Here is a 25127-nt window from a genome sequence, read left to right as displayed (position 1 = left end):
TGTGGGTCTCTGCATCTGCTTCCAACAGTTGCTAGATGAAGCCTCTCTGATGATGTTTGGGCTAGGTATCCATCTATGAGTATAGCAGAATATCATTAGGGACCATTTTGTTTACTTCTTTTTTTGCCAGTCATGTTTGGTTCTACCCTAGGTCTTTGGCCTCTGGTTCCTGGCCATCTAGGCAGTGCCAGACATGGGTTCCCTGTCATGCCATGGGCCTCAAATTGGGCCATTCATTGGTTGACCACTCCTACAAGTTCTGCACATTACCCCAGCACATCTTGCAGGCAGGACAAACTGTAGGTTGAAGGTTTTACGGCTGGGTTGATGCCCCAGTCCCATCATTGAAAACCTTGCCTGGTTATAGAAGATGGCCAATTCAGGCTGCATATTCTCCGTTACAATAAGTCTTCACTAGGATCATCCTTGTAGATTCTAGGGAGTTTCTATTACACAAGATTTCCACATCACCCCCCCCCCAAATGTCCCCCAGTTCCAGTCATTTCTCCCAGTACTCTTTCCCTCCACCACCCCTGTGCCTGATCCCAAGTGAGGTAACCCAGAGCCAGAAAGAAAAACAAGGCATATATTCACTTAAAAGTGGGTACTAGCTGTTAAGTAAAGATTAATGATGCTACAATTCACAGATTCAGAGAAGTTAAGTAACAAGGAGGGCTGAAGAAGGAACGCATGGATTTCCCTGGGAAGGGGAAATTGATTTTGCAGGTAGGGAGGGGGCAGGTGGAGAGGGGAATGCTGGAGGGATTCGAAGAGAATTAGATAAGTGATAGATTAGGTGAAGTTTGTACTTAATTTATAGTAGACAAACCACATGCAATGTAGATAAAAGAGATAGACTAAAAAATACTGAATTCCCCCTGGTTATTGCTAGAAAGTGGATTTGGCCTAGCGAGTTGATTGTACTAGAGGGTACATCAGAGCAACACTGTATTGCTCCCAGCAATGTGAGAGTAGAAGTTGTCACTGCTGCTCTCAGTAATATGGCTTTCAAAACTAAAATAATCACATCTTCAAATATATTCTGGCTATTGTAAAAAATTAAAAACTGCATTGATTTCCATTAAGAAAAATAGGTTCCTTCACTCTTTTATGAGCCATCATTCAGACATTCTAGGCAAGAACAAATACCCATGCAGGCAATGACATCAATGGAGACCCTTAGCGTCTTTCGCGTGGCCATGGAGGAATGCTTGCCTGAGTTCCTGCCACCTGAATGGAGAGCCTCTGGTGACGGCCTTTAATTGCTGTGCACACTCAACCCTTTCTTCCGAACAGCTCTCACCACAGCAGTTTTTAAGTCTGTGTTTGGAATGTGGCCAGAGCTCCGCGAAGCCCGCAAGTGCTCACTTTCAGGACCAGGTTGATTGCTGCTGACAATGGGCCCCTCCAGGGTCTGTTGCCACGCGAATATCCGGTCCCGCTGCAGGTAGACTTTTGATGAAAACAAATACCAGGGAGTTTATGCACAGCACTTGGCTTGTTTAAATGACTTGTGTGTTTCTTTGGCTATGAGAATAGACATTGGTTCTCTCATGTCTACAAAAGTTTGTTCAATTTCTGTCCAGTTATTCTAAGTTTGGTTCGCCTAATTTTGTTGTTTTCCTATGGTTATGATAGCTCAGTGGGCTAAAAATCCACAAAATTTGACAAGAAATAAGACTAGTCACTCTATGGCATAATTTCTATTCCACTTTATAATAAATGATAATAATTCTATTCCGATTGCTTTCAAATGACATTAAGTCTTTGTTGAATCCTAGGACCCCCGCTGCAATCTTCATATAAGGAAACTAAGTCTCTTCCAGTATAACCGCCATAAATAAATTAAAATGTAAACAAACAAATATGTTTAAAACTCTACAGCATCAGATTAACAATTTGACATATAAATTTCTGATTCTCAAAAAGACTACTTGTTTTCTGCTATCTATTGTCAAAGAGTAATTTTCAATCTGGTAAAATCATATCATTTGGACAAGCAGACAATGAAACCAGCGAGCAGATAAAACCAGCCCCAAATTTACTTAAGAAGATTGCCTTCACGAACAAATACATGGATACATACACTATATTAGTTTGTTGACTTAGACACAAAACTGACTATTGTTCACCAGAGCCCCGAATATAAACCAGGGGCTTATCTGATCAACTCAAACATACAGTTTAACCTCTGCCAGCACATTTAACAATCCCTCAAAGTGAAAAGCAATGCTCCTCTCTACTCAGAGAGGACTCCCAATATTCTCCTTTGCTTAGTTCTCTATTTCAGATAATTTTCCTGACGGTCTATAATGGCTATTTTACCTCAGACAGAAGAAAACTGAAAGACACATTGCTATGAATTTTCAAGTAATGGGGAATTGGCTGTGAAATGCTGAGAAATTGTAGTACTGTACAGAGAAAACTTGGCCCGCAGGCATTAGGAATAGTAGCTATTAATTTTCGGTGAGAAAATCAAGAGTACCTGCCTGAAAGGAAAAATTGCAAATAATGCCAGGCTCAAAAAGAACAGCTAAGCCTAGTGCATGCTCTGTGTTCACGGTCTTCTTTCATGACAATAGAGAGGAGGGTTTTCTGTTTGGTGGATGGATGAGCCGGAGAACAGTGCGAGGCAAAGGCAGGTCAACCATCCTCACCGTTCTATCCTTCTCCTGCCCAGAACTACCCTTACTTTTAATTAGCTTTCATATTTTTCTCACCCTGGGTTCCTTTGGTGACTTCTGAAAGACAGAATTGATTTGAATGAGTCACATAGGTAAACACAGAGATGTCTCCCCACCTCCTCTCCTGGGATGTTCCTGAGCCTTTGTTGTAGGGGTTGTGTTGCAGATGTATCAGCTGGCTTTGGGCACCCTCACAATCAGGGTTTCTATTTATTTTGAAAAGTTGCGGCTTTATGCAATGGTCGCCTCACTGATGAGGAGTGAGTGCTTCACTAATCTGTGGGTATGAGGATAAGTATTCAGACCCAGATGGAAGTCCTGCTAATTTAGGAAAGAGACAGCAGTAAGCTTCCCTTTCAGTTCTATGACCTCACTTGTCGTAACTGACTGAGTTTACAGACCCAGGCTCGAATTCACTCCTCCTATTAAGTGGGTCTAAAGTCTAATTAGGTGGCTGCTGGTTACCCTCAAGTTGTAAATGTCACTATTGAACCCTTGAGGGTATGTTAAGAGGCAGAGAACCAGGATGTCCACTATAAGAAAATGTCTTCTATTTGTGACAGGGAAGGCTCATCCATTACATCTCAAAAATAGACTTATCTAAATAGGATTCATGATGACACCATTAATGGACAACAGGAGTAAGGGAAATCTCACAGCTAAGTCCACCCTAGATGAAGAGCTATGGTCAATCAATGGTGATGAAAGAGAGTGAAACAGTCTTCCCTAGGGATGAACCCTGATGGGTTATCCAATCTGAAGCCATCAACCTCACACACATAGACTTATGAGAAACACTGGATGGATTCAGCAGGCTGTGTTTATAAATGTGTGTGTGTGTGTGTGTGTGTGTGTGTGTGTGTGTGTGTGTGTGTTATAACTGAAGAAGAGGTCATGAATTTTAAGGAGAGACTTGGAAGGAGCTGGATGGGTTGACAGAGGGGTAGCAATGATATAAATACAGCAGGGAAGTCTTGAAACCATTTTAAGTAAACACAGCATAATTTACTCAGGGTGGTTCAGCAGTTTCTTCACAATCACCCATGTGTTTCTCAGTGACAAACAAATTTAATCTGCTTTGAAGTCCCCAGGAATAGTTTAGAAACGTTCATTGCAAAGAAAGGAAGTCAGGCAGAATAAAGAACGAACTACTGTAGACAACGAAGAAAAGAAAGTCCTCTGGGCCCGCATCATCATCTGTTGCCCGCGACTCCTCTCCACACCCTCCCACCTTGGCCTTTGCTTAACAGCCATCCTTGTGCTGGTTGTATGTCCATTTTATTTTTTTCTCTTCCCTTTTGCCTTCGTTCTTACTAAAGCACACACCGAGCGACAGTCGCTGATCTGTCTCACTTGACAGACTCCATGTCAAGGGGTCCTCGAGGGTGAAAGCCCTCAGACCCAGTTGAAACACCAAAACTTCCCGTGGGTGCCAAAAACCTCGGAGATGCTTCTAATTTTGTATCCTTCAAGAATTGAGATCTTTAATTAAGAAAGGATATAAATATAACAAATGTTAAAAAATCCCCTGAAGTTTAAGATAGGGACCCCAAGATTATGCCAGGGATAAAAACCGTTCCTTGAAAATTCTTGATTGACTCCACTAATGAGAGACTGAGATTTCTTCCTCATAACCCTCTGCTCATCTCCCGATTAATTTCCTCCAGTACTTAATCTTCAGTGCATGACACTTTAACCACTGAGCTTATTATTCTAAAAATAGTATTCGCGCTGTGCCATCTCAGAAGAACATATGTGAGCGCCTCCTCTCCTCCATGATTTCCTTAGTTGTTTAAATGTTAGCGTCAAGCTTCCACCAAATGAAATAAACAGGCAGACTAACCGAGATGAGTAAATTTTCAAATGGCAGAATTTCTCAGCTGCTATGTGCAAAAAGACTTCTATGCATTTCCCGACTCTGAAACCTTGCTGGAACTGATAGATGCTCTTTTGGGGGAACAAAGAGGCCAGTCAGCATTCCCACCGGAGAGCTGAAGTGCTTCTCCATCTATACAAACAGATCAAGGCAACTCACTCCCCGCCACCTTGGGCTGGGCCTCGTCACTGCATTTTTATGACAAATGCGAAGATAAAAGTAAATTATGGAGGACTTTTTATCGAAACTCTAGGTTAAGAAATTCATTATGCCAGGGGAACACGGCGAGAATCAGGCATTCAGACAGAATGAGAGGGAACAAATTAGGTTTGGTAATAAGATGAGATTTATGTTTCAATCCCTTCTCTCTTGGCAGAGTTCGGCAGCTGGATGCGAGGGAAAGTATCTCAGTGCACATAAAATCTTTGTGAGAGGCGTGAGGTGAGCTAAAAGCCTGCCTGTAGTCTGTCGAACAACAGAGCACTCGCTGTCGTGAGGGAGGAGGCTTCCATGTGTCAGCTTTTCCTGAACTTCGAACATGCCTGCTAGCCCCACCTGCTAGAAATACTACCCTGCTCCTGGGCACACGGCCCCTCCCTAGTTGGCTGGCTGAAATTCAAGATGAGCTTGGCTTCTTGCCAGGGTGCCCAAGAATACCTGATCAATAGGAAAAGCAAGCTGACCTTGGATTTGTCCCTCACCGGTTCCCCAAATAGCAGCTCCTACCTCACTCACCACCAGCGAGACTGTGTTACCTAATTTTTGAACAAGCGGTGTTAAATAAACTTTGACAATAAAAATCTCCTCAATGGTTTCCAAGAACACATCCGAAAAATTTTTATCGTCTTCACCATTGCAATATTTTAATCACAAGGGTTCAAGTCTGCGACAGAAAGCACTTCCTAGTCACTTCCTAGGTCTGGGAAAGCATAACACAGATGGATGATACTGTGCTGTCACCGTTTTAAATGCTGATTCTAAATAGGCTCCAGAATACTATTTACACTGTCTGGCACATTGTGCAAGGACCCTTGAAATTGAAGTGCTTAATTAAGTGACAACTATTTTAAGATGGTCAGAAAATATCACACTTCCCTGACTTGATCCTCTTACCGACCACAACAGAGTAGAGGAAAACGACGGAACGTGTAAATTGAAAAATCTCTTGGCTATACATTGCCTAACATGACATGCGCTTGTTGCTACATATCAGCAATGCAACGCATTCATTCATGCCAGCTCCAGGACTCTGGGTCATTCTGTATCCACTGCAATCCTTTCACTGGTCCAGGCTTCAGTATTGTCCTCCAGCTGATAACTTTGTGCTGTCTTTAAATGAACTGCTGACGACCTATGAACCACAGGCCTATTTTCCTCTGCCTTGAGCTCACAGAGATCTCCTTGCCTCTGCCTCCTGAATACTGGGATTAAAGGCATAAACCACCACTGCCTGGTTGATGGTTTTTCATTAAATGAACATACCATCATATAAAAAATAGATGACTAATTTTTTTTCATATTGAAAACCAGTACTTCTTTATTATTCAAAATTTGATAAATGAAAAGATGCATAAGCATGAGCGGCAACAATTATGCCACCTTGATTAAACTTAGTTTGATGTATAGATTTCACTACAGTTTCAATATGGCACACACACACACATACAGAAAAGAGAGAAACATATTTCCAGTCAATTTTATAAACAGCGAAATTTGAAATCTTGCTCAATGTTAAAATTCATCCTTTATTTACATAATTCTATGTATTACATATTTTAACTGAATCAAGACCCCAATATGCACATTGTTTCGGTGTTTGCCTTTCCCACTGATTGTAAATACATCAAGACAGCTATCTACTTCAGAACAGGGAGCATGCACCTTTATGCAGAATAAACTTTATACTTTTAAATTTTCAGTAATTGCTAACATTTAACTTTTCTAGCAGTTGTGATAACTGTATTCTTAAATCATCCCTATCATGTGATAAGGAACAGCATGACCTGAGCCTGAAATGTTTTTAATTTGTTGAATTCATTTACCCCTTTCTTTCAACGCAATGGAAGTGCAGTGGAGCATCTTTGTTTACTACTTCTTATTGTGAACACTGCCACTGGTCAACACAAATATTTAAACTGCAAAATGCATCCATGAATAGCTAAGTAGGCTCATCTGTTCACCAGCAGGTCTAACATTAAAAATAAAGTATGCCCTCAGTCCAAAGGAGATTGCTAATCTAAAGAAATCACTTCAGTCTAAATATGCAGCTCTCCTTACCCAATACCGTTTGCATTTCCAATTCCCTTTCTCCCTATACCATCACAATATGGCAGAAAGTCTAAAACCACAGGCTTATTTCTTCACAACAACATGAGTAATGCTCATTTTACTATTTCACATGATGGCTCAAAGGCACACAGCTGTGGTCTGCTTGTAACTCTGTCTTAGTCATTTATATACCTTCAGTGCCTAAAACCAAATGGAGCACACAGTGAGTTCTTTTAACTGCTTGGTTGTTCAGTACATAACAATGCCAACATTATGAAGGGGTCTTCACTATGTCTCAATAAGGACCAATGAGAAGTGGGATACTGTCATATATATATATATATATATATATATATATATATATATATATATATCCCCAAATATTATCACCTCAAGAATAAACTAGGTGATCTGTCAGAGGCAGATGTCACATGACTATTTCCCAACAATCTATGAGAGCAAAGAATTCTAAATTGATAGTATTAATCTGCTTTTTCTAAGTTCATCAATGAAGGTTTTAATATACAAGGAATATAATAAAGCAAATTCCTTATGTGTTTCTTATACGTCTCTGTCAAATATCGCCAGCAAGTGCATTCTGATTAACTTAAAATTTATTAGAACCATACCTCTACTTAAAATTTCCAAAATTAGCAGTGTACAAGAAAATTCTTAGTATTTTAGATGCAGGCACATTACACATATTTATTAATTTCCTTATGTAAAATTGAGTTGAGAACATTGGCATCATCATTCCATCAAGAATGCAGAACCAGGTTCGGAGTCCCGAGGATCTCGGAATCTCTTCCCGTGCCATCTGTCGCCATCCGGGCCCGCGGAGCCCATTGCAGGTTTTAGAAGATGGCAAAATTCATGACTCCTGTGATTCAGGACAACCCCTCAGGCTGGGGTCCCTGTGCCGTTCCTGAGCAGTTTAGGGATATGCCCTATCAGCCGTTCAGCAAAGGAGATCGGCTGGGGAAGGTTGCCGACTGGACAGGGGCCACATACTAGGACAAGAGGTACACAAACAAGTACTCCTCTCAGTTTGGTGGGGGAAATCAGTATGCTTATTTCCATGAGGAGGACGAGACAAGCTTCCAGCTGGTAGACACGGCACGCACACAGAAGACTGCCTACCAACGGAACCTCCGCAGAGACAAAGACCGCCGGAATATGGTACAGTTCAATCTACAGACACTGCCCAAGAGTGTCAAGCAGAAAGAAAGAGAACGAATTCGCTTGCAGAAAAAGTTCCAGAAGCAATTTGGAGTGCGACAGAAGTGGGACCAGAAGTCACAGAAACCCCGAGACTCTTCGGTTGAAGTTCGCAGTGACTGGGAGGTGAAAGAGGAGATGGACTTACCTCAGCTAATGAAGATGCGCTACTTGGAAGTGTCAGAGCCTCAACACATTGAGTGCTTTGGCGCGCTGGAGTACTATGACAAAGCCTTTGACCGCATCACTACGCGGAGTGAGAAACCTCTGTGGAGCATCAAGCGCATCTTCCACATCGTCACCACCACAGACGACCCTGTCATCCAGAAGCTGGCGAAAACGCAGGGCAATGTGTTTGCCACTGACGCCATCCTGGCCACACTGATGAGCTGCACGCGCTCTGTGTACTCCTGGGACATTGTTGTGCAGAGAGTTGGGTCTAAACTCTTCTTTGACAAGAGGGACAACTCTGATTTCGACCTGCTGACTGTGAGTGAGACAGCCAATGAACCCCCTCAAGATGAAGGCAATTCCTTCAACTCACCCCGCAACCTGGCCATGGAGGCCACCTACATCAACCACAACTTCTCCCAGCAATGCCTGAGAATAGGGAGAGAAAGGTACAATTTCCCCAACCCAAACCCATTTGTGGAGGATGACATGGATAAGAATGAGATCGCCTCCGTTGCTTACCGTTACCGCAGGTGGAAACTTGGAGAGGACATTGACCTTATCGTCCGCTGTGAACATGATGGTGTCATGACTGGAGCCAATGGGGAAGTGTCCTTCATCAACATCAAGACGCTCAATGAGTGGGACTCCAGGCATTGTAATGGCGTTGACTGGCGGCAGAAGTTGGACTCTCAGTGCGGAGCTGTCATCGCCACTGAACTGAAGAACAACAGTTACAAGCTGGCCCGCCGGACCTGCTGTGCTTTGCTGGCCGGATCTGAGTACTTGAAGCTCGGGTATGTGTCCCGGTACCATGTAAAAGATTCCTCGCGCCATGTCATCCTGGGCACCCAGCAGTTTATGCCCAATGAGTTTGCCAGCCAGATCAACCTGAGCGTAGAAAACGCCTGGGGCATCCTACACTGTGTCATTGACATCTGCATGAAGCTGGAGGAGGGCAAGTACCTCATCTTCAAGGACCCCAACAAGCAGGTCATCCGAGTCTACAGCTTGCCTGATGGCACCTTCAGCTCCAAGGAGGATGAAGAGGATGAGGAAGAGGAAGAAACTTAAATGAGTCGTCTTGGTGCCCTCGTGTGTTCCACCCAGCTGGGCAGCGTGTCTGTGGTTCCTGCTTTCTGAGGCAGATAGAATAAAAAATAAGTGAGTGTTTGGTTTCTTTCCTAAAAAAAAAAGAATGCAGAACCAGGAAATTTAGGAGGAGTTGAATAAACAACCCAAACAGGATATAGACACTTTTTCCTATGAGTTTCCTCAAATTTAACTTGGAGATTCTCACTAACAGTCCAAAGAAGATAGCATAAACCTCATTATCAGAAAGTACTCTAAGAAGATATTCAGTCTTTCCAATTGATTTCAAATAGCTCAGGGTTTGCTGCATAATGTATTAGACGCAATCTATATAGTATGGATTTGTAAGAAAATGAATCAATATTGAAATGAATCGTTTCTTTCAACACAGAGACTCTGATCCAGCTAAAGGCAGATAGATTGAAGAGTGCTTCTCATGTGGAAGGTTTGAATGAGCCAGACACTGAACACAGAGCAATGTATTAGATGATTGCTACACAGAGCAAGTCTAATAGCCTAAAAACAAGCACCACCTCCAATCTTGTTCTGTTAAATAAGATCTGCTACGGATTTTCAGATTCTGATGGCAGAATTCAACAACAAAAATATGTGATCATAGAGCATATTGCTTCAAAGGTCCAAGTGAATCCAGGAGGGGTCAGGATCCACATGGGACCAGGATCCTCAAAGGATTCTCTATTCTTCACACAACATAAAATGATGGGCTTTCTGGTATTAGGAGTATATCTGATTCCACTAATCCAACAGCATGCGTCCAGAGACAGGGGAGAAAAAAAAAACAAAAGACTTTGGGATGCAGTTGAGGAGTCAATATGAACGGAAGAAAAAGTTCAAGAGAGCAGGTAAAATCATGCCTTCCCAAGTACAGTGACTCCACTCACTAACAACGATGAACTAAGTAGTTTCTTAATTATCAGCAACAGAGTAACAATCCTCCCCTTCACTAATACCTAAATGGGTGATTCGAGGCAAACTCTAGAATGAGGAGAGGATATTTTTCTTCTATGCCCCCATTATCTCTTTAACCAACCAAACAGGAAACTGGACATATTCTTAAGCATGGGTCCAGCTTGTTGTCTTTAGGAAAGAGTGTGTCTAGGAGACTTTCCCCCTCAACTACAGTCATTTCTCAAGGCATATACTATTCCGCTATCCTTCCAAAGAGACTGAAGTGGGTGAAGGACCAAATGTAAAAAGGAGATGAGTAATAACTTTAACCAAACACATCATGAACATGTAGTTGAAGGTCAAAAGCACAGATTGCCTGTCTGTATCACAACTGAGGGAACTGTGAATACTTAACCTAGAGGAAAAAATACATACTAAGATCCAAAATATTCTTAAATATTTAATAAATGTTCACATGAAAAGAATATTGAGTGTCTTCTGCAAGATGCCAGAGATCCAAACTAGGTATTCCAGATAAAATTTATAAGAAAACAAATTGTGACTCAATAGCCATTAGCTTAGGGAATCACGCCAGCATGTCAGCGCTACATGAGGTGGATGAGCACAGCCATGCTGAACGTGGGACTTCTGCCCTTACTTTGTATTCTATTAAGGGAGACAAAAGTGCAAACAGGTTACTGGTTGCTTTGTTTTAAAGGATGTGATTCGGTTGATGAGAGACCTGAAACTACAGGAGCCCTGACCTCTTAGGAGGCTTGGGGAAGTCGCATTGACGAGAAAAGGACATCACCAACCATCAGATGAAAATCCTGCAGAAGAGAGACGAGCAAAGGCCAGAGCCAGAAGTATGAGGATCTTGGCTTTTCCACGGCAGAGAGAAAGCCAGGCAGAAGAAGTGAGGATGAGAACAGGCTGGGCGTGGACAGAAAGCCAAAGCAGACTGGGCAGCATTTCCCAGGCATGGGGAGGAGCTTTGACCCCGATTTTCATCCCAAGCTCATTGGCTTGTCTCCGATGTGCTTCAAACAGAGGCGTAAAATCATCAGAAGGCGACAAAGGGAAAGAATTACAGAAGTCCAGCAGGAGAGTCGGAGCCTATAAATAACTGTAAATGACTATTTTGTCTAGACAAAAGGAAAGGGGTGATGAAAGGGAACAGAAGACAAACATGGCAGCCATCCATAAAAATAATTAATTCTCCACTATGAAATTAACTGGGTTCTGTGACATGACGACAACAGAGAGAAGCAAGGAAGGCAATCAGTGATAATTTGCAGGGCAAAAAAAATGGGACAAGGAACAGAGAGTTGTCTATGATGAAAGGAAAAGGTTTTCACTCAGTTCTACAGCTGAGGTCTGATCATATGAGAGGCTCAGCTCTGGGAAAGGGGTGAGCCACTGTCAAGCCAAAGAAGAAACAGGGAACGTCAAGATGGGACAAGACAGCTGAATTATGTTCAGCAACACCCTGGAAATATTGGAAGTATTAGCAGCCAATCAAAGAATTCCAAGGTGAAAATAAAGTAAAAAAAAAAAAAATAGAACTTTGACATTAGAGCTTCCCAGGCAAAGTTGATTGCTGATGGTGGGCGTCGGTGTTTGAGGGGCTGGATTCTGTATATTTCCAAAAGGCACATGGTGAAATCCAAACCAGCCATGTGATGGCCTTTGGAAATTGGTCCTTTGGAGGGAACTATTGTAAAATGAGGTTGTAAGAGTCCGGCCCTCAGGATGCTCTCGCCCTGTTAGGACAACATCCTAGAGAGCTTGTTCAGTCCTTCTCTGAGTTCACAGAAGCTATGAGAAGAAGCCGCTTCCCACAGCACAATGGGAGTCCAGCCATGCCTTCCCCTGGATCTCCTAGCCTCTGTGCTGTGATAAAGGGTTACCTTTTCAGCTGCCCAGCCTGTAGTGCTTTGGTGTGGAAACTTAAGCAGTCTAATAGAAGTCGTTTGTTCTACAGTGAGAGTTGCAATTCACTGGATCTTGTCTTTGGGGACATAGCTCATTAAAAAATGATATGCTCAGTTAAAATCAGCATTTAAAAGAAAATCCTAAAGCAGAAAAAAATAAGCGCTAGTTAATTTTATTAATTTTGGGAATACTAGCTGCTCTCCTTGGAAAATAAGAAGTATTGCCTCTCCCTTTGATGTTGAAATTAATCGCCAGCCTTGCTAGCTAGAAAAATATATGCACAGGTGGCATGTTGCTTCTTGGTAGAAGCATTAAGATATGGGTGTGGTGCATCATGAGCCTTCTCTAATGTTAGCCATAGCCCAGAAGAATTCCTGCTGCTCACCCCTAACCCAAATGGCTATGAAGCATGAACAAGAACTCAGTCTTTACTGATGTAAATCACTGGGGTTTGGGATTACCTGTACCTATAATAAATTTGCATATTCTGCTTTATACACTTCCTAGACCACAAATCTGCAAAACTGAGAAAGACGCTTAGCCATTAGACTCAGCACATGGCCTTTCTCTGGGCATGATGTCTTTGTGCTGTTCGTGTCTGAACATAATTCATTTTGCAAGCTGATTGTGAGGTTCCTCGGGCATGTTTGAAAACCAGAACACTCACTGTTGATGTTGGCTACAGTGCTAGTTAAAGTCCAGAACATCTCTAAGTAAATGTTTCTGTTTCCTTCCCAGAGTAATTTTGGCTGGCAAGGTAGAGATAAACTAAGTGTATGGACTGTAGAATGTTAGAAGCATCAACAACAGAACTTAAAAGGACCAGCTAGAATTAGAAACACATAGAATTCTCTAATCCCTCAACCTCAAAGGATTGCAAGATACACTCCCAAAGTTTCCAGTAATGTCACAAAGTGTTGAAGGGAGAGCCCCAGACACTTTCTGCTCTTTTATCTTCCCTAAGACTTCTGTACGAGTCTTATATAACTCAGGAGAAGTCGCTCCTGAGTGAGTCCGACTGCCCAAAACTATCTACTGGTTACGATAGCACATTGGTAAGTCAGAGAAGGAAGTAAGAGAGAGAAGAAAGAAACTGAAACATGATGAAATCCTAGTTTCAAAGCAGAAGGAATCTTCATAAATACATTATCCTCTGGCATTGGAAAGGTGCAGGAAATCAGGTTACCAGGATGCTGCTGGCCTGTCTGATTTCCTCTGAGCACCATTCAGTGGATGCTAAGTTAGGTTATGACCTACTGTTTTCTCATCCCTCTGAATGTTACCACTGCTTGCACACGACAGCAACATCAGGAGCAATACCGAAGCTTTATTCCCACTTTACAGACAGAGCAACAGTTGGCTCCCTTGAACTTAACACCTGCCTTGGACCCGAGGCCTGTGCATTCCCACAACTCTTAGAAGATCCACGGGACCAGAGCTTGCTCAGCTGTGAATTTTTATACAACAGATCACTCTGGTCTCTTTGGACTGGAGGGTGTCAACATCTCAGGAAAGCAGAGCTCCAAAGACCTACAGGAATCAAAGCATCTGAATCCACAGATGCTCAGATATGCTGACAAGGAGATAGGTAAGGACGTTCCAGCCAGTGATGATAAATGAAACCAAATCTCTGAAGGGTGCAGGAAACCATGGAGCTGGCCTGACCTCTCTACCTTGAGAGGTGTGCATCATGGGTTCTTCAAGTTAGAGTCCATGGCTCCTGGGACACAATGTGCCTTCCAGGTCCTGAGAGACTGATGCATTCCCTCAGGCAGTGACGTGTTCAGACTACATGTATTTCTCTGTATGTTCCCTTAGAAGTCAAGGAAACATGGAAGCTTGACAGGACAACTGGATTTAAACAATAATCTTGTGTACCCTGCATGGATTGTATCCTGAAAACCAAAACTGTATTGAGCCAGGGGATTGCCATTATATTCTGTTTCCCATGAAGGCATAAAACGTTTGATTGCTCTCAATAAAATTGTCACGGCCTCAGTTTTGCTGCGGCCCCTCCAATTGGCCTGATTTAACTCATGTCCAGGGTAAGTTAGCACAGGCACTTAGAGAAGTGAAATGTCAGGGAAGAATTCACAATAAAGAGTAAGGTTTGGGGGTACAAACGTAGTAGAAAGATCACTGCCATGTCTCCTCCTGGACAAAACTCTATTGAAAATGTATGCCTGTCTTTTGTCTTTTCCTTGACATGCATTTCTTTGGTTGTTTGTGGTTTTTGATAGTTTTTAATGTATACATGGATGCACACATGCTTGTATGTGTGTGTGTGCTGGTATATGTATATGTATGTAAGCATGGGAGGCAGAGGTCAACGTCAGGTGACTTCTGTTACATTTTTTTTGTAAGACAATTGGACCTGAAACTTGCCAGTTTGGTTAGACTGACTGACCACCAAGGGTTAAGAGGCAAGTGTCTGGATAGTGATTTTCATGTGGGTGCTGGGATCTGAACTTAGCAAGCACTTTCCTTACTCTGCCATCCTCACAGAAGTTTGTTTTCATTTTTGCTTATTTTTTTTCTGTTTTTGAGAATGTCATCTATAAGTTCTGTATTTAGATCATTTCCACTCTTCCCAGCTCCTCCCATATGTCCCCAACTCACTGTCAAACTCAAGACTTCTTTTATAATTATTATTGTTTCATACACGCACACACACACACACACACACACACACTGCTACTGAGACCATTTGATTTGTTCTTACACACATGTGTTTAAGGCTGACCACTTGAGACTGTCTAAACTATAAGGGAGAAGACTGGCTCACCCTCTCTCGGTAGCCATTGATGGTTTGTAGCTCTTTATAGAGAGGTCAACCTTGTGAAATTTCCCCCATCTATATTGGAACATTGACTAGCATTGCCACTGTGAAGCTCTGTTTAGGAAATCATATTATTGAGATTTCATGGTTTCAGCCACCCTGCCATGTCTACAAGAAACCAATTCAGGGCAAGCATCAGTGGACTCCTCCTTATTTGGGGAGTGGGGTAAATACTGATAGATATCAGAATTTTACAGACACTGGTCAAAAGTTCTATTTCTTATGTTCCTGCGCAAGGAATTGCGCAATTTAAAAGGGGGCAGAGAAGGCTTATGAAGAAAGTGTATACTTTGGTTCCCTGAGTCTGCAGCACACTCTGGCCAGGGAAGAAGGTAGGATAACTGCAAATCTCCACCTCTCCCCAGAGCCTCCAAATTCACTCTCCATGTCTTATCCTTATATCTGTTGCAAACCCTGATAGCAAGCCCCCAGCCCAATTCCATTCTTAAGTGTCAGCTCACAGTACCCAGAAACACGTTTTACCTTGAACCCACAATGGCCACACCAATCAGGATCCAAGAATTTCCTACTAAGTGACACATAGTCATTATAGTCTTTTCAGAATCAGAGAGGGCAACAGAAACCAAGGAACAAGAGACCCACTCAACAAAGACAAGAGCAGATAGCAGCACCTACAATTACAGTCTTTTCAAACACATGTCAGTGTAAAAACACAGTCAACAAAGGCCAGAACAATATGTCTCTGATAGAGTCCAGCAGGTGATCAGAAATATTCCAACATAGTAGAAGCACAAGTAAAAGGCCTTTAAAAAGTTTTATGAATATAATAGAGGTCCTTAAGAAAGAGAAGAATGAATCTCTTACAGAAATGTAAGAAAACAGAAAGAGTAGGAGGGAAACTCAGGACCTGCAAGTGGAAGTAGAATCAATTAAGAACACTCATGATGGAAATCTAGAAATGAAAAATATAGGAAATCAAACAGGAACCTCAGAGGTAAGCCTTACCAGCAGAATACGAGATCCGGTAGACAGAGTTTCACGCATTGAAGACAAGATGAAAGAATGGATACTTTGGTCAGAGAAAATGTTAAATACAAAAAACAAATCCTGTTACTAAACATCCCGGAAACCTGGAAAACAATGAAAAGATCAAATCTAAGAATGATAGGAATGTATAAAGGGGGGAAGACCAGGTCAAATGCATAAATATATTTTCAACAAAATTGTAGAATAAAATTTTCCTAACCTATAAAAGGAGATGTCTAGTAAGGTTCAAGTAGCACAAAGAATACCATGTAGACTGTACCAGAAAATAAAGCTTTATAAGCCAAATAGACCTAACAGATACTTAAAGAACATTTATTCAAACACAAAAGAATATGCTTTCTTCTCAACACCTCAAGGAACTTTTCCAAAACTAACAACAACTCAATACAAACCAAGTTTCAACAGATACAAAAAATTAAAATAACACCCTGCATCCTATCTGACCACCACAGATCAACGCTAGATACCCTCAATAACAGAATAAATAGAAAGCTTATAAACTCATGGAAATTGAACAACAACTACCAAATGAAAAAAAAATGGGGGTTAAGAAAGAACCTAAGGACTTCCTAGAATTGAATGAAAATGAGTACACAACATAACCAAGCATATGAGACACAATGAGGATGGTTCTAAGAGGCAAGCTCATAGCATTGTGTACCTACATTAAAAATAATTAAATAAAATAGAGAGAACTCATACACACCTGAAAAAAATGAGAAAACAAAAAGAATAGATCATACCCAAAAGAAGTAAGGGACAAAAATTATAAGACTTGGGACTGAAATTGATAAAATTGAAACAAACAAAAAATACTGCAAAGAATCACTAAAACAAAGAGCTAGTTCTTTGAGAAAATCAACAAGATTGACAAAACCTTATCCAAATAAATCCAAAGGCAGAGAATAATATTGAAATTAACAAAATTAGAAATTAAAATAGGAACATACAACAGACACTAAAGAATTCTAGAGAACCATAAGGTTATACTTTAAAAAACTGTGCTCTACCAAATTGGAAAATATATAACAAGTATAATATTTTTACAACAGGCATCACATACAAAGTTAAGTCAAGATCAAATAGGTGATTTTAACAGACCCATAACCACTAGTGAAAGAGACCCAAGTACTAAAAATCTCCCAATCAAAAATGCCCAGTGTCAGAAAGCTTAAATGCATAATTCTATCAGATCATCAAAGAGTGAATGCCAATACTCCTCAAACTATTCCACAAGGTAGAAACAAAAGGAATATTGCCTAATTCATTTCATGGCAATAGTTACTCTGATACCCAAACCACATGAACCAACACAAAAAGAGAATCACAGATGAATATGAATATAAACATAGATGCAAAAATACTCAATAAAATACTTACAAACCAAATCTAAGAACATATCAAAAAGATCTTCCTCCATGATCAAGTAGGCCTTACCCCAGAGATGGAGGGATGGTTCAACACACATAAATCAATAAATGTTATCCTTCATAAAAACAAACAAAGGCAAAACTGACATGATAATCTTATTAGATGTAGAGAAAGCCTTTGATAAAATCCCACATCTCTTCATGATCAAGATCATCAAGAGATTAGGGATTCAAGGAACATACCTCAACATGATAAAGTTTACTAGCAGCAAGTCCATAACCACAAACTTACAACAATTCCACCTCGCTAGCCCTCAGGGAAATAAAAATCAAAACTACTTTGAGATTTCATCTTACATCTGTTAGACTGGCTAATATCAGTAAAACAAGTGACATCTTATGCTGGTGAGGATGTGGAGTAAGGAGAACATGTATCCATTTTTGGTGTGAGTGCAAACTTGTACAGCTACTATGGAAATCAGTATGGCAATTCCACAGGAAGCCGAAAATTTACCTACCTCAAGATCCAGCTATTCTATTTTTTTTTGCCTTTTTTTTCAAAGTTTATTAAATTATGAAAGTTTCCATTTCCGCCCCTCCTCCCAACACCCTCCCACTCCCCCCCCTCCTCCTCCCTCTCCATCCCTAAGAGCAGTCAGGGCTTCCAGCCCTGTGGGAAGTTCAAGTTCCGCCCCCCTCCCTCCAGGTCCAGGAAGGTGAGTATCCAAACAGACTGGATCCCAAAAATCCAGTATATGCAGAGGAAACAAGTCCCAGTGTCATTGTCAATGGCTTTTCAGAAAGGCTCCAGGCCAGCCACATTCAGAGAATCCGGCCACATTCAGAAAATCTGGTTGGATCACATGCTCGTTCAGTCCCAGTCCAACTGGCCTTGGTGAACTCTCATTAGATCAGTCCCCTTGTATCAGTGGGTGATCGCACCCCTCGCGGTCCTGAGTTTTTTTTTTTTCATGTTCTTCCTCCTTCTGCTCTTCATCTGGGCCATGGGGGGCTCAGTCCGGTGCTCCAATGTGGGTTTCCGTCTGTATCGCCATCCATCATCGGATGAAGGATCTATGGTGATAAGCAAAATCTTCATCAGTATGGTTATAGACCAAGGCCGGTTCAGGCACCCCCTCCTCTGTCCAGAGAACAATCTGGGGATCTCTCCCTGGACCTGGGATCCCATTTATAATCAAGTCTCTTGTAAACCCTAAAATGACTCCCTTAGTTGAGATATATTCTTCCCTGATCCCATATCCATCCTTCCTCCCTCCCCCATCTCAGTCCCCCGAGTTTTCCCCATTCCTCCCCTACTCCCTTCTCTCTAACTCTCTCCCCTTCCAACAACCTTCCCACCCCCCCATGCACCCGAGGTTACCTGGGACTCTTGTCTATTTCCAATCTCCAGGAGAATAAGTACATGATTTTCTTCAGGTTCACCTTCTTATTTAGCTTCTCTAGGATCTTGAATTATAGGCTCAAAGACCTTTAATTATGGCTAGAATCCACTTATGAGTGAATACATACCATATTCCTCTTTTTGGGTCTGGGTTACCTCACTCAGTAAAGCGTTTTCTATGTCCATCCATTTGCATGCAAAATTCAAGATGTCATTGTTTTTTACTGCTGAGTAAAACTCTAGTGTATATATGTTCCACACCTTCTTTAACCATTCTTCTATTGAGGGGCACCTAGGTTGTTTCCAGGTTCTGGCTATTACAAATAGTGCAGCTATGAACATAGTTGAACAAATGCTTTTATGGTATGATAGGGCATCTCTTGGGTATATTCCCAAGAGTGGAATTGCTGGGTCTTGAGGGAGATTGACTCCCAGTTTCCTGAGAAACCGCCACACTGATTTCCACAGTGGCTGCACAAGTTTGCATTCCCACCAACAATGGATGAGAGTTCCCCTCTCTCCACATCCTCTCCAGCATAGGCTATCATTGGTGTTTTTGACTTTAGCTAATCTGACCGGTGTAAAATGGTATCTCATAGTTGTTTTGATTTGCATTTCCCTGATCGCTAAGGATGTTGAGCATGACAGGAGACCACTTCCTAAGTAGAACCCCAGTAGCACAGACAATAAGAGAATCAATGAATAAATGGGACCTCCTGAAACTGAGAAGCTTCTGTAAAGCAAAGGACACCGTCAGTAAGACAAAAAGGCTACCTTCTGACTGGGAGAAGATCTTCACCAACCCCTCATCAGATAAAGGCCTGATCTCCAAAATATACAAAGAACTCAAGAAACTAGACAATAAAACTCTAATTAACCCAATTAAAAAATGGGGTGCTGATCTGAACAGAGAATTCTCAACAGAAGAACTCCGAATGGCCAAAAGATCCAGCTATTCTACTCTTGTGTATATACCCAAAGGATGCTCCATCCTGTCACAGAGACGCCATGTTCATTGTTATTAGTCAGCTAGGTTCATTGCTGTTCTTTTTAGAATACCCAGAGATTAGAAACAACCTAAATGTTCCTCAAACAGAAAAATGGATAAAGAAAATATGGTATATTTACCCAATGCAGTATTATTCAGCCACTAATTAAATGAAATCCTCAGGTAATTGGATGAAACTAGAAGAAAAATCATCCTGAATGAGTTATCCGTAATATAGAAGGAGAAATATGGTATGTATACACTAGTTTGTATATGAATAGTAACTCTTAAGTCAATGATAATCTAGCCACAGTTCATATAACCATAGAAGTTATGTATAGAATAAGGGACTGTGGGGGAAAGACAGAGCTCATTAGAAAAGGGAAACCTAATAGATAGCTGGAGCTAATAGTTGCATGAATGAGGGAGGCTGGAATGGGAGGATCAAGTTTAAAGTTGGAGAGAAGAGGTATGAAGAAGGAACTATGGGTTGAGACATAAAATTAAGGGCCATTTGAGAGGTAGTATGAATACCTAATATAATAGAATTTTCCAAAACCATGTACACATATGAAGGAAATCTAAATGAAATTGTTTTAAATAATGTAGGATACAGAGCCCTGGGTATCTCCTGTCAACCACTGAAGCTTCAAATGCCGGTAATAAGTTATATCTAAATGAATTGTTGACTAAAAGACACCCATGGAAATCTCCAAACAACCCAGGCTATTTCCAAGAATATAGTTGCTCTTCATAAACTGATGGCAAGGCCCCGTTGCTGAAGACACACTCTAGCCTCTTTGCTATAGGAAGGTACTCTATACGCTACCATCCACCCAGCCATAAACCACTGGGCCTACAATGGGTCCTGCCTGTGAGACATGTTAGTGCAATGGTGCCACAAAGCTTATGGGAGTAAGCAACCAGTATCTGATTTGACTTAAGGCCCACTCCAAGGATGGAATTTAATTGCAGGAATCTAGGGTAAAAACAATACCACTGTCCAAAACAGACAACAACCATAGAAATAGAATGACTCCTATTGACCTTCTGCTAGACTCATAGATCAATTCCTTGCTTAACCATCATCGGAGAAGTTTCCTTCTGCAGGAGAAGGGAACAAATTTAAGGACCCAAAGCCAGACATTGTATGGAGATTTTGAGAGATCTTGGAACACTCATGCTATAGCACGAATAATAAATACCCAGAAAGATACTAAGGTTAAAGCTTAAGATCAGAGAACCAGAGCTGTAAATCACTGGAGAGACCTTTTACCTCTACCAATGCTCATACTGTAGGGGCAATCCTCAGACTGCCTAGGCTGCACTGTATCTCCACCAAATCTCAGACTCCACACTTCAGTGAGTTCCTGCCTCTTCCCCTTTATATTCCTCTCTCTACCCAGTCATATCATTCCTATCTCCACCTCCTTGGTGCTTGGATTAAAGGTATGCGACTCGCAAACACTGGGACTAAAGGTGTGAGCCACCACCACCTGGATCTCTTTCTGAATTAATCTTGTGTAGCCCAGGGCAGCCTTGAACTCAAAAAGATTCATCTGCTCTGTCTTCCAGTTCTTGGGATTAAAGGTGTGTGCACTACTCCCTGGTCTCTAGTGGCTTAGCTTTGCACTCTGATCCTCAGGCGAGCTCTATTTATTAAAACACAAATAAAATATCCCTACACATCCTTAATGGGATGTCTTCAAAAGAATGCAAGAGCCAGAGGGATTGGAGGATCCCCCAAAAACAAATTCTTTTAAATCAGCATGATCAAAGCTGATATGAACTCACAGGCATCAAGCTATGAATTGTGCCTGCATTGGTCTGTGCCAGGTCTTCTGCATATTTATCATGGTTTCCAGTACAGCTTTTTTATGGAATTCCTGAGTGTGTGAATGAGTGAGTCTCTGTTCTTGTGCCTTCTCTTGGACTCCTTTCCTTCTGGTTGTTTGTTGTGCCCTATTCCAATGTGTTAGTTCTTGTTTTATCTTATTGTATTGTATTTTATTATATTTTAAAGAGAAATTGTATGCTTCAAAGAGGGGAAGGAAGGCTAGAGCAAGAGAAAGCTTTAGTAGTTAAAACTTCAACATTATATAAGGGATAAAGGCAATTATGCCATGGGTGTAGGGTTTGGAGTCATTTGAGTAAGAACTGGCTTTCTCACACAAAATCTCCAACCAGAGGGAATGCCTTTAATATTATGATGTCACAAGTCACCAGCAGAGACTTTGATGTGTCAGTGTCTCCTGTCAGCTCTAGTCAACCTTTCCAGGTGTCAGTTTTTCTTATGCCCAGAGAATTTTTCTCATATGTCAATTTTGCAGCCCCATTCACCTACTCTCCTGCTCAGGGCAAGGTCTTCCAGTCTCTAAACAGATAGAGCTAATGGTCTCTTGGGGAGTGGAACTCAGTAGCCATCATCCGTGTGGAAGTTCTCAGCAGTAAATCTTGTATTAAGTTAGTTCTTGTGCAATTTCCTATGCATACATAACACATTTGAGTTATTCTTCACATATTGTGGCTGTTTTTGACTGTTCACCCTCACTACATCTGGAACTCGAACTACAAAATTGGAGGGTATACTGTAAGTGATGTTTTTGCTTAATTTGAAGTAGAAGATAACACTTCTAATCTGGGAATCTGAGTTAGGAAAATATGCTTTTATTTCAGCCCTTCCAATCTGGGAAAAGACACATCTTTAATCCAGATCTTGAGTCAGGAAGACACAACTTTAATCTGGGCCACACCTTCTGTTGGAAGTCTATATAAGAATATGGAAGAAGGGAATTTCTGCTATTGCCTGCTGGTCTCTGGCTTGCTAGCAAGTCAATTACTTCACTGACATTAGAACCTACTCCCTCAGAACTCCAGCATATACTGAAGACCAGCTAAGACAACCAGACTCACAGACTGGGCAACTTCTGGGTTTTATATGTATGTATGTTTGTATGCATGTATGTTTCTGTGTATATATGAGAGAGATAATATGTTATATATGGGGGGGAGTCATTCGTCATTATTTAAGTTGTTACTTTAGAGAACCCAGACTAATACACTTACTCTTCCTTTTTATTTTTTAAAATTTATTTTGCTATTAATTGTGTGTATGTTTACGTGTCCGTCTGTCTGTCCTATGTCTGTGTGCCTACATGTAGGTGCCTACAGAAGCTAGGAAAGGGCCAGTCTCCTGGAGTTGTAGTTACAGGGGGTTAGAAGTTGCCTGACATGGGTGCTGGGAAGTGAGCTCGAGTCCTCTACAAGGACAGAAAGCACGCTTAATCACTAGCCTGAGCTCTCTCCCAACTCTTTGTCTTCCTCCTGCTCCCATCAGTCCTATCCTTCTACCTCCCTAGCTTCTCATTCATGAGGTTTGGTTTTTTTATGTGACCCATTTAGCTTCATTGGGGCCATTCGTATGCCTGTTGGACTAGGAGTATGTGCTAGAGCCCGATGGGCTAGCCAGCAGGTACACAACTGAGGAACCAACTCCCCCTTTTCTCTGAATGTATCAATCCACAGTTCAGAGGTGGTCGGTAAGGTCCCAGAGTCCCTCTTTCATATGGAAAACTGAGGTCCTATTTTTCTTTTCAATGACTTTCTTGGGGCTTTTGTTTCATAAACTATACATTTCGTTTAGATCTGGTTAACTTTGATTGGTTCTTCCTAATTGTTTTCTTCTCAGAAATACTTGCCAAATTCAAATGAACTGAACCGTACTAATGGAAGAACCAGACTAATCAGTGAAGGAGCAGGCACTTTATGTTCAAAGAGAGAAGAGACCTACATTACTTGATTCTGTTCTCTCAGAAAGACAGTAACATGCATGACATCATATCTTACCCCAGGCAATATATCAGACGATTGTCAGCAAGCGTCTCCAAAATCCCTCCATGCAGACACACACACCTGGAAATTTACTCTTATCCCTGACTACTCCCAGTTTTTTTTAGCTTCCATGATCTCAAAGCTTTGAAGACAAAAAATAAAATACCTATCTTTTTCTTTGAGTTCCTATCAATATGCTTAGGGACCCATGATAGGCGAAACAAGCTCTCTTAATAGCTCTCTGGGAACCGCTTTTTGATCCAAACTGTTTTCTCAGAAAGCACAGGAATCAGTGTCTGCATCTTCACATGCAGGAGAGTCAGGGAAGCCCATCACCCCCTCCAAAGTTGTAAGCAGGGCCCATGTGGGCCTCCAGAGAGCTACCTGCCTGGAAAGGGAAACAGATCCGGTCCCACTTGCTTGGGAAAAGAACAAAGCTGGTTAAAATACAAGCGAGTAATCCACAGCTCTTGCAGCTCTGGCAATTCATGCAAGAGATAAAATAGATTAAGGAATATGTTGCTAATAGCACAACCAGAATAATAAACTACTAGACCAGTGACTCACTATTTTAAATGAATTGATATTAACGTGCCAGTAAGGGCATACTAGGGAAACACACACTATGTAGGTGATACTGTCTATATATGAATCAATTATAAGCCAAAAAAAGCAGCATTGACCTTTCTGGTTTACTTATATTAATTTCAGATATTAGCAATTACAAGTTGTGCTTTCAACTCCATGAAATGCAAAGCCACCATGAAATAGAATTAAGAAGGAGCTTAAGAAATTCATTAAACTGAACTGTAGTGGCAGCCTCATTTTTTTCAGCTAATACAGGAATATATATCTATGCATACACTATTTATGATACCATTTGAGACTTCCATAAAATATAAGTTGAAAGAATATGGTGCCTTCAATAATTTACAAAGGTAGGAAATAACAACAGAAAAAGGAATTGGAAACAAACCTTGCCTTCTCTCATAGTGGGATATAGAGCTATACCTCTGAGGCTTCCAATACAGATTCTTAATTTGAACCCCAGCAAGTTGTGTACTGTGGAGAGATTAAAGGGTGAGGAAAGACACACGAGACACTGGTTCTGGTGTGTTATAAAGTTTGCAAACACATTGAGCAAGTCTAGTTGCTCCCTAACTTGATAATCAAAATTAAAAGTGACTGTAGACTTTTCCACATAAAAGTTTAAAACCATTCCTGAAATCTTAAAGATGACTCTGGCCACATGTCCATGCCTCTTGAGGGCCCACTAGACATAGATAGTATTAAAGCATAATTGGTCTTAAGCATGTCATATTAAAATTGCTCTTCCTTCTTTGTGTAGAACATTTAGGTAATGTCTTACCAGCCGAACAAGGTGTCAGTAATTCAAAGGAAAGACCATCACATAAAAGTATCTGCATCCAATCCAAGTAGTAGTTCTATAGCATTCCATCTTCATTTAAAATTATGTGCTCTGAAATATTAAATCTTGAAATTAAATAATATTTGGAAAGAACGATACACAGTATT

At 41.2% G+C, this 25127-nt stretch overlaps 1 pseudogene; it reads left to right on the top strand.

The window, feature by feature from the left end:
- Positions 1 to 7612: 7612 nt before the first annotated feature.
- LOC148119574 (eukaryotic translation initiation factor 3 subunit D pseudogene) lies at positions 7613 to 9291 on the top strand (annotated as a pseudogene).
- The last annotated feature ends 15836 nt before the right edge of the window (positions 9292 to 25127 follow it).

Source organism: Myodes glareolus, chromosome 16 (genome assembly GCF_982192425.1).
Source record: "Myodes glareolus chromosome 16, mMyoGla1.1, whole genome shotgun sequence".
Lineage (NCBI taxonomy): Eukaryota > Metazoa > Chordata > Mammalia > Rodentia > Cricetidae > Myodes > Myodes glareolus.
This window is presented reverse-complemented; position numbering and strand designations above follow the sequence as displayed.